Here is an 11,610-nt window from a genome sequence, read left to right on the forward strand (position 1 = left end):
TTTAAATTTCCTTCGTTTAGATTAAATAGTATATCGTTTCCCTTTGTGCTTGTAATATTTCGTTGGTTTAAGTAGTAGACATTTTGTTAGAGATCGAAGATATTATACGGGAAATATTAATTCGATTAACCTTTCACTGGTGGTTTCAAAGGATGATCCGTGGGTAATCCATCCAATTTTTCATCCGAACATTATTTGTACATATACCGAACATTAATTAATTTTGCAGGAACAAATTTTTGTGACTGCGTCATTTACGAGAACCTGTTACTGAGAATCGAATCATTTTTTTTTATTTTAGAAATGTTCAATTTTAAGGGTTTATTATTGAAAATCCTGATATTTCAAACTATTAAATATGATATAATAAACAAAAAAAAAAGAATGACATTAAAATAGTTTTATATATATATATATATATATATATATATATATATATATATAAATAATAATAATAATAATAAACTTTTCTATTTCGAAATATTCCATTAGCGATTTTGTCACCAGTTGAAGGTTAATTTAGTTAGGTTATGTTCTTTGTTGGACCATAAATATTAGATATTGTTTTTCATTGCAACGATAATATTTTGTCAGTTGAACGATTGATCACGCAATTTTATAGAGAAATTTACAATTTATCTTATTATTAAATTTACAATTAATCTTACAATTTTGATAATAGGTATAGGAATACTTAGAATCGCATATCGAATAAAAAAAAAAAATGGTACAATATATAGTGGAAAGAAAATTATCGTTATTTTATCAATGAAGTAAATGTCATTTAATGAATCAATTTTATACAATATTTTATTAATCATTATATTAAACAAATAATATTATTCATGAATGAAAAATCATTTTATTATTGAAGTTGGCACCATCCACACAAAAATGGCGTCGTTTCATCATAGATGAAGATCACGTGCACGTATATACAAGTGAAACGCTTAAATAAAATTTAAATCTCACCAAATGGAATATCGTAATTGTGTTACAATACGAAATAATCGTTCACGGGGCGAGATAACTCTCACAGTATTCACCAGATTATTATATCGGAGAATAAAAATATAGAGATTTGCAAATGTTAGATTTGCTCGATATTTCATAAGGCAATTTCCTCTGTTCTTTCGCCACCCTCTGTGACACCCCCACCCAACTTTACACATTTTTACGATCTTTCGAACGATTAAAATTAATCTTAGACATTCTTTAATCGAATCAAATAAATAACATAATTGTTAAACTATCGATCCATTATATATTAATAACGTACGATCCTCTTTGAACTTTACATGTATATACGTATATATATTATAAGAAAAGAGAAAGGAAATATTGGAATATAAGTGAAACGGTTAAAATCATATCGCGTTGCAGAGGGTAGTCGGTAAATCGTGCATCAGGTTAACAAATTAAAGGATAAACGAATTAATATCGATATTCGTCAGTTGTGCAAGATATCAAATTGTTATTGTACGTCGTAAACGATCAAAAAAAAAAAAAAAAAAAATGAAGGAACGTATATTCGATCGTTTTCGTTGCATCGTGATAATCATCGTACCAGACCTAATTATCGATGGAAGGAAGAAATATTTGTACGTGTACGTGAACGATGGAAAGGACGAAGAGAGCTATGCGGAAAGAAAAATAATATTAGAAGAGAATTGCGCTTTTTATTGTTGTCTACGAACTTTTGTCCCACAGATTTTCAATTGTACAAACAATAAAAATATTATCAAAGAGATCTATTATCAAGAATCGTAAGCAATAAATATGGATACATAGAAATAATCAAGTATAAATTGGATAATTGATTCGTATCATTACGCGTGTTCAAATTGAGAAAAAGGGGGAATAAAAAAATAATCGGGAAAAAATTTAGGGGTGAGTCGCTCGGAACTTCGAATCTTGAAGTCTTTTTTCTGCGATTTGAAACTCTCGAAAAATTTAAGATAAAGAATAAATATGCTTATTTAATTAATAATGATTCGATAAAATTTTTATAAATAAATATCGAAATATTTACCATTGTCATAATAATATACTTATGCAATTTGAGTTCAAAGAGTTTTAATTCTTGACAAAATAGATTCTTCTTAGAAAAATAAAAAGAGAGATAGAGAGGGAGAAAGAAATAAGCGTCTCGACAGTTTCAAGGTTTCCAGAGTTTCGAGACTTCGCAAATTATTATTAGGATTCGAAGTTGAGAACGAGTCTCTTCGACTCATCCTTAAAAAAAAAAAAAAAAAAAAAAAAAAAACGATATCTTGTGTTCAATTTGATATCATTATCGCGAACATTCCGAATTGGCGACGATCGCCGACGTTGAAGATTGATTTTGAAGCTGTTGTATCTAAGATGATCGCACGCGACGTGACGGATCCACGAATCGCGAAATTATCGTTTAACTTTGTTCCGGTTTGTTAAGTAAGCGAGGCGGCCGACTCGCTCGTTGACTTTTCTTCGCCGTGATCGTGGCGAGTGTGTTCTCACCGATTTTTAAACCTGTATCCATTTCGAATATCTTCGTCGATCATTGTTGTTGCGTTGATCACGCATCTTTTTTTAATCGATATCGATACCGTGGATATTTATGCGATTTGTAATAGGGGATGATTTTTTTTCATTCGTCGAAGGAGACTTTTTTTGATCTTAAAGTTGATCAAAAATAGGTAAATTATTAGGATTCTTTTTTTAAATAAGTTTTATAGATTTAACTTCTTTTTTTTCTTTTTTTCTTTTTTTAATCTACGTTTTAGGATTAGATTAAAATGTAGTTGAAACGAGGAGTTGAAACGTTGAGAAAGCTGATTTTTTTTAATTTTTTTTTTCTTTTTATTAAAAAGATACTTTTATTCCTTGACATTTTTACGAATTTTTTTTTTTCTTCTTCTTTTTAGAATCGAGCAATTTACAATTTAATTTGATGAATCGGAGAATGATTTTTCATTTCATTCAGACGTTTCACGCTTCGTCTCGATAGTACTTTTATGTAAGTTATCTATATTTTAAATTTCAAATTTCAACGTTGCTGAGAATCATTTTCCAATGTATCTATGATTAAACGAAAGTTAAAACTTACATTACACAATAATTATAAGAGTATATCTGAATTTTACATTTTAGTAATTACTTATAATAACAGTAAGTAATAAAAGTTCCAACATTAACTACTTACAATAAAAAAAAGTAAGTAATAAAAATTACTACATTTTTACTTATTTTTAGATACTTTAAGATCTGTGTATCTCCTTAATGAACCTGTGTATCTTCTTAGAGAACGAAGAGATGGAAAATTTAAAAAAGAGAGAAAGAGAAAGAGAGAGAGAGAGAGAGAGAGAGAGAGAGAGAGAGAAAGAATGAGAAATTGAATAAATAAGGGATCGAGATAAACGAGAAACGCGACGTGTCCTATTTTTCGATAAAAATTCTAGTTACTTAACGATCCATAGCGATTAATTATGCGAGAAGAGTGAGAGGGAACGAGCGAAAGAGAAAGCGATCGAGAGAGACGACATGGGGGGAGAGCAAAAGCGTATGTAATTAAATTAAAACTCCTCTTGATCGTGCCTCTCCGATTGTTTCTTATTTTTCTTCTTCTTCTTTTTATTTTTTTTTCTTTTCTTTTTTTAAATTAGTCGTACACGTCATTGCTATTAATGTTAATAAACACTTTTCCTCTTTTTATCATGTAGAACGTACGTATTAAACGATAATCATAATTCCACTATTATCCAATCTGTTTCACGAAAGAAAATTCACGACGAGAATCAATTTTGATATTTCATCGTTCACGATATAAAAGTAATACATTGATATATTTATATATATATATATATTTCACAAGAGAACTACGTTAAATTATTTTGTCGTAGGAAATTAGCAATAGCTAGAATTTTTGACATTTTAATCTTCGTATACACATCTTTTTGTATACACTTATATATTCCTTCGAAATTGATTTCTTCCTGTGAACAAAGATTCTTTTCTCTTGAAATTCGTAGTTTTATTTTTTTTTCTTTCTTTTTTAAATTTACTTTTAAGCGTCGTACTTAGAAGAAGGAAAATTTCAGATTTATCCTTTGACGAGATGGTATATTCCTTTAAAGAAGAAAATGAATCTAAGTAATAGGGATATAATAGAAAAGAATAATACGTAAATAAATGAAATGTTGAATGTTTTATAATTTTAAAATATCCAGAACGTATTTCAAAATATCCATACGTTCAAAAATTATATTTACTATGCAACAAACTAATATTAAAATTATTATAAATTCACACCAATGTAGCATCTTTGATTTACAACGAGCGAGTTAATACTAATTAATACTTGTTGAAGCTCGTATATCGCATAAATTGGGGAAAAAAAAAATAAATAAATAAATCGTTGCAATTTTTTTTTTTTTTTAATAAATATCGAAGAACGCAATATATCGATCCTTCGCAATATAAATGTAAGTTCCTTTGCTTCTGCGAAATGTGCTGACGCCAAGCTCAAGCTAGCTGCGAAAATGTCTTTCAAAACGTATCTATTTTTCTACTATATGTCTTCTGCAATTAAAAATCGCAAAATCGCCTCATGGCGATCAGTTTCGTATTTTTAATCTTCAACAAGTGTGTTTAGATTATAAACGGTGACGACAGTTTCGAGTTAATTTATTTGATTCCAGAGTTTATTTTATTTTACTTCGTATTTTATACGATATTTTACACGAGAAAGACTATATATTATAATTATAAATGTAAGATAAAAAGAATTAATATAAAAAAAAAAAATAACATAACGGTTATGAAAATATAAAGGTATATAAGATACACTAAAAAAAAAAGAAAAAAAAAAAAAAAGAAAAAAATCTATGCTGTACAGATCTGTAAGGAATTAAATAACCTAACTTCTGTCGTGATCGTTCATAATGTTGCTATACTATATATACTAATTGAGGGTTAATTACGAACGTTTCTCGGATAATATTTGCAAAAACTCATCTCTATTTTATCCAAATTTACATTCCATTTCACCGCGTCAGGCTTTTTCGTGCGAATGAAATTTTGATATCTATCTATGCGAAGGATCGAGATATTCTGTTTTCGTTCTATTCGATGAATGATTTTATCGGATTGACCGTACAATTTTGAGAAAGGGATTGAGAAAAAGAGATGGAACAAGAATTAATAGTTTGAAATAATAACGTCGATGAATGTTACCGAATGTGAAATTCGTCGACACGAATTTAGGCCGCCATTTATATATGTTCCGGAAAGCGGAAAATCCCGCCTGCTTCCGGGATCGATTTACACTGTAATTGTACCTATGTGTACGAAGCTATACGTAATATAAAATATGAACACGCGACGCAGAAGAAACACACACTGTCACACCGATTTTAATTTTTAAGATTATTGCAATATCGATTATACACGTAAAATAATTAGTATGTAAAAGAACGATGTGAAATGGTTCATTTATATTATTAAGATTTAGCAAGAGTTTTTCCTTTCTTTAGTTTTTTTTTTTTTCTTTTCTCCATTTCGAAACGAGATGTGACAACGTTATCGATGCTGATAGCGATGATGAGAATGATGATAATAATAATATGATGATGGTGATCACTATGACGATGCAGCGGTAGAATTTTTAGGCTAATCATTTATTACACTTATGAAAAATGTCACTACTATAGTGTTACCACTTTGATTATTCAATAAAACGCGACGTTGACGGAATCGCTGTTGAACTCACGTGTTGGGGTGTATTATTCATTACCTGTTTCACTTTCTTTTTCTTCAAACAATATATATTAAAATATATTATCAAATAGAAAGGCATTATCATTTCAAAATAATAAAAAAAAAATCATTTTCATTATTTTATTCTCTTTTATAACATTTAAATAATAACGTTTCAAATATTTTACTTTAAATTCGTCATAATCAGTAAGTATTGAATAGAAATCGTTTCTTCTTTCTACATAACCTCTAACATACTTAGCTACAACAGGCAAAGTCTTCGTAGTAATTTTCGAGATATCCGGTGTTCGTACGATACTCGAAGAATCTCCCGCCAAGAACGATCGGTGGTCGCTTCCGAGTAATTGCTCGATCTCTTCCCAGCTCGATTCAACCCCGGTGACCCCACATTGGGATCGCTTGCTCGCGTGCTCTTTACCCAGTTCGCGATATTTAGGTCCATAAAGCACGCGAAGTCGAGCATCGAGAGCCGGTCGAACACGCTCGACCTCGTTACACGGGTTTGCGGTGATACACGGTGGAGGCGCCGTTGCGGCCGTGTCGAGAAGCTCAGCTATGCGCGTGCACGGCCAGCTCGTGCCATTTATTCTTGGTAACGTCGTGACACGAGGTGTCGATGGCGTTTTCCATGTTGTAAAACCGTTATCGCGTCTATATACTTTCGACAGAAGGTTATTGATTATTCGTGAAACGACAAATTGCGGGGATTCTTGTTGACTTTTTTTTTTTTTTTTAGGTTAGGGGAAAGTAAGATTGTCAAAGGGTTGGATTAATTTAGTAATGTTAAAATAGGTTAGGTTGGAATGGTGGGTGAAAGTGTTTGATAATGTTTCAAATATTGTTTAGATAAAATATTGGCGGTTGGATATTGGGGTTAATTATATTTAGTAATAATAACATGGTTGATAATCAATAAATATTTTCAGTATTGAGGTTAAGTATCGGAGATGAACGAAACGAGGTAGATTGTTTGTCGTTAGGATATAATGTGTAATATTGTTAAAACAAGGGTAGATTGGATACGAGTGAAGAAAATTGATTTGATAAGCTGGGAGATGGATTTCGTAACGGTATGTCGATACATCCGAGGGGAATAGCTTTCCTTAGCCGGAAGAAAAAGTTCATGAAGTTTTTAGTAGCCTGGAACGCAGTTACTCCGTCGCGTTATGGCATAACTGTTTATCTAATTACTGATATTGTAACCTGGTCGATATACATATATATATATCAACATAAAATTTAGAATGATATAACGATATAATTTTATGGAGAAGATTGTGCAATATAATTTCTCAACGACGTGGATAAAGGATATGTAATTTTTCTCGTGATATGGTATGCCAGCCGTTCAATATGATAAATATCCATTCGACTTAACTGTTAATATTATTTTATAGTAAATATATATCTTATCACCTTACACACGTTGTTCACTTTATATCAAGTTGTAACTCTAAGATTTGTTTTTTCCTTAAGAAAATATAATCTTGAAATACGTTATTACACATTTTGTATTTTTTATTTTATTACTAGACGTGTTTTATTATATACGTGTTTATATATAAAAGATATATTTCGACTGCCTTCGTTTAATTTCAAAGTATCTAATTATTAATTGTGGTTAAGACACGTGTGACCTACATTGATTTAACATCTATAACGGATCTTTTACGTTTCAGACTAATGCAATTACCGTTTCATAGTTACCTTAATTATCGTTATATTTAAATTATCATCATAGATCAGTTACATTTTTCGCATCAAATCTATCCTCCTGATACCGAAACTGTCAACACGCAACAATGAAGAGCGGTCGTCAACCGTTGTGGAAAGAATAATCACCGTCTCTGTCTGGGGACTGGCGTTCAGGGGAGCTGGAAACTCGGTTCAACGTCGGACAGTAGATTTCCGGTCGAGTTTAGCAGCGGAGGGAACGGCAGCAGCAGTTCTCTGCCGAGCGAGAGTCCGCCAAGCTGGTTATTTTTAACCAGCCAACCTTGAACTTGCTGCCGCTCTGCTGCTCCTACTGCTGCTGCTGCTGCTGCTGCTGCTGTGATCCGATCACCAATAAAGGGACTTATCTAATTCTGAGAAAGGCGATCGGCTCTCTCGGCTAAAGGTAAGTACCCACGCTGTATTCCCAGCAGCCAGAGCCGTGGATGTACGTTATAGTACATCCTGGCCTCGGTACCAAGGCTCGGGGACACGCTCGAAAGGGACCTCTTAACATTCGCCGGTATATGTCCCACGACGTAGGTTGTCTTTGGCGTAAGGTTATGTTTAAAGATGTGTGTCCTCGCCAGTGAACAATCGAACCAGGGATGCTTGATCTAAATGGAGAAGGAGATTTGATAGGAAGTGTGAATTTTTGGATTTTCCAAGATTTTTTTTTTTCAATATTCCTTCGGATTTGATTTGATTAGTTATTGGCTGCATGATGACGACATGATTTGGTTAGAAAGATTGAATTGGAAATTGAAGAGAGGTGGATGGAAATTGATTGGGATTAGAGGTAAGATGTTTTAGAATTTGGAAAGAAATGTGAAGTTAAAAGAATTGGATGTTGAAAATTTAAGATATATGTTTTCGATTGAAAAATAAAAAAGTTTAATGTTTATTTTTTTATTTTAGTGTATATATTGTATACATGTTCATTATTACCGATATCATGTGATCTTGTCATTGGAAATATTTCACTTTTGACATATCTTAACGTATCTTTGATATGTTAAGAGATGCAATTAGTTAGAGAGATATTTAATTATATTTAATTATCTCGTAAACCAATAAATAAAAATATGTGAGATACCAGAAATAAGAAATTGTTGAATAACATTCAACATTGCAAAAAGATGGCAAGTCTTATTGGTAAGTATATCTAGAATTAAGTAAACTGTTGAAAAAACTATACAAAACATAAACAAAATAATAACTGCAAAAGGTAAGTATACAGGTAAGTATATAATGGTAAGTATTATACAGGTAAGTATATAAAATTTCATAAAAATTATTACTTCTGGAAATATTGAAAAAATTTGAAATTTCGGCAAAAATTTGTTACTCGAAAATTCGAATTCATATCAGGAAAATATAAGTTGATAAAGGATAATTCGAGAAATTTTTCCAAGAACTTTAGCAGTTCTTGAAAATGACGACAGATTCTTAGAAACTTCGGTAATTCGTGGAAATGACGTCAAATTCCAAGAATTTTCAAAATTCTTGAAGGAAAGAAACTTTTGTCCAATTTTTCGATTTTGTATCAGGAGAATATAAACTGATAAGAGGTCGTTCGAGAAATTTTTCCAGGAACTTTGGCAGTTCTTGGAAATGACGTCAAATTCTTGGAATTACTAAAATTCTTGGAAACGACGTCACATTCTTAGAATTTCTCAAATTCTTGGAAATGACGTCACATTCTTGGAATTATCGAAACTCTCGAGCGAACGAAAATTTTGCCCAATTTTTCGATTTTGTATCAGGAGAATATAAGTTGATAGGAGGTCGTTCGAGAAATTTTTCCAGGAATTTTGGCAGTTCTTGGAAATGACGTCAAATTCTTGGAATTTCTAAAATTCTTGGAAACGACGTCACATTCCTAGAATTTCTAAAATTCTTGGAAATGACGTCACATTCTTGGAATTATCGAAACTCTCGAGCGAACGAAAATTTTGCCCAATTTTTCGATTTTGTATCAGGAGAATATAAGTTGATAGGAGGTCGTTCGAGAAATTTTTCCAGGAATTTTGGCAGTTCTTGGAAATGACGTCAAATTCTTGGAATTTCTAAAATTCTTGGAAACGACGTCACATTCCTAGAATTTCTAAAATTCTTGGAAATGACGTCACATTCTTGGAATTATCGAAACTCTCGAGCGAACGAAAATTTTGCCCAATTTTTCGATTTTGTATCAGGAGAATATAAGTTGATAGGAGGTCGTTCGAGAAATTTTTCCAGGAACTTTGGCAGTTCTTGGAAATGACGTCAAATTCTTGGAATTTCTAAAATTCTTGGAAACGACGTCACATTCCTAGAATTTCTAAAATTCTTGGAAATGACGTCACATTCTTGGAATTATCGAAACTCTCGAGCGAACGAAAATTTTGCCCAATTTTTCGATTTTGTATCAGGAGAATATAAGTTGATAGGAGGTCGTTCGAGAAATTTTTCCAGGAATTTTGGCAGTTCTTGGAAATGACGTCAAATTCTTGGAATTTCTAAAATTCTTGGAAACGACGTCACATTCCTAGAATTTCTAAAATTCTTGGAAATGACGTCACATTCTTGGAATTATCGAAACTCTCGAGCGAACGAAAATTTTGCCCAATTTTTCGATTTTGTATCAGGAGAATATAAGTTGATAGGAGGTCGTTCGAGAAATTTTTCCAGGAATTTTGGCAGTTCTTGGAAATGACGTCAAATTCTTGGAATTTCTAAAATTCTTGGAAACGACGTCACATTCCTAGAATTTCTAAAATTCTTGGAAATGACGTCACATTCTTGGAATTATCGAAACTCTCGAGCGAACGAAAGTTTTGCCCAATTTTTCGATTTTGTATCAGGAGAATATAAGTTGATAGGAGGTCGTTCGAGAAATTTTTCCAGGAATTTTGGCAGTTCTTGGAAATGACGTCAAATTCTTGGAATTTCTAAAATTCTTGGAAATGACGTCACATTCTTGGAATTATCGAAACTCTCGATCGAACGAAAATTTTGCCCAATTCTTCGATTTTGTATCAGGAGAATATAAGTTGATAGGAGGTCGTTCGAGAAATTTTTCCAGGAATTTTGGCAGTTCTTGGAAATGACGTCAAATTCTTGGAATTTCTAAAATTCTTGGAAACGACGTCACATTCCTAGAATTTCTAAAATTCTTGGAAATGACGTCACATTCTTGGAATTATCGAAACTCTCGATCGAACGAAAATTTTGCCCAATTCTTCGATTTTGTATCAGGAGAATATAAGTTGATAGGAGGTCGTTCGAGAAATTTTTCCAGGAATTTTGGCAGTTCTTGGAAATGACGTCAAATTCTTGGAATTTCTAAAATTCTTGGAAACGACGTCACATTCCTAGAATTTCTAAAATTCTTGGAAATGACGTCACATTCTTGGAATTATCGAAACTCTTTTGAGCGAACGAAAATTTTGCCCAATTTTTCGATTTTGTATCAGGAGAATATAAGTTGATAGGAGGTCGTTCGAGAAATTTTTCCAGGAACTTTGGCAGTTCTTGGAAATGACGTCAAATTCTTGGAATTACTAAAATTCTTGGAAACGACGTCACATTCTTAGAATTTCTAAAATTCTTGGAAATGACGTCACATTCTTGGAATTATCGAAACTCTCGAGCGAACGAAAATTTTGCCCAATTTTTCGATTTTGTATCAGGAGAATATAAGTTGATAGGAGGTCGTTCGAGAAATTTTTCCAGGAACTTTGGCAGTTCTTGGAAATGACGTCAATTTCTTGGAATTTCTAAAATTCTTGGAAACGACGTCACATTCCTAGAATTTCTAAAATTCTTGGAAATGACGTCACATTCTTGGAATTATCGAAACTCTCGAGCGAACGAAAATTTTGCCCAATTTTTCGATTTTGTATCAGGAGAATATAAGTTGATAGGAGGTCGTTCGAGAAATTTTTCCAGGAATTTTGGCAGTTCTTGGAAATGACGTCAAATTCTTGGAATTACTAAAATTCTTGGAAACGACGTCACATTCTTAGAATTTCTAAAATTCTTGGAAATGACGTCACATTCTTGGAATTATCGAAACTCTCGAGCGAACGAAAATTTTGCCCAATTTTTCGATTTTGTATCAGGAGAATATAAGTTGATAGGAGGTCGTTCGAGAAA

General features: G+C 32.1%; 1 long non-coding RNA gene across 1 annotated transcript; it reads left to right on the forward strand.

Moving 5' to 3' along the window:
- The first annotated feature begins 7,820 nt into the window (after positions 1-7,820).
- LOC147657421 (uncharacterized) lies at positions 7,821-8,579 on the forward strand. The gene is made up of 2 exons (XR_015292412.1): positions 7,821-8,269; positions 8,389-8,579. It is a non-coding gene; the product is annotated as an uncharacterized LOC147657421 (long non-coding RNA).
- The last annotated feature ends 3,031 nt before the right edge of the window (positions 8,580-11,610 follow it).

This window comes from Apis florea, unplaced genomic scaffold (assembly GCF_048593485.1).
Source record: "Apis florea isolate Af1SG1 unplaced genomic scaffold, ASM4859348v1 contig_3158_pilon, whole genome shotgun sequence".
Taxonomy (NCBI): Eukaryota; Metazoa; Arthropoda; class Insecta; order Hymenoptera; family Apidae; genus Apis; species Apis florea.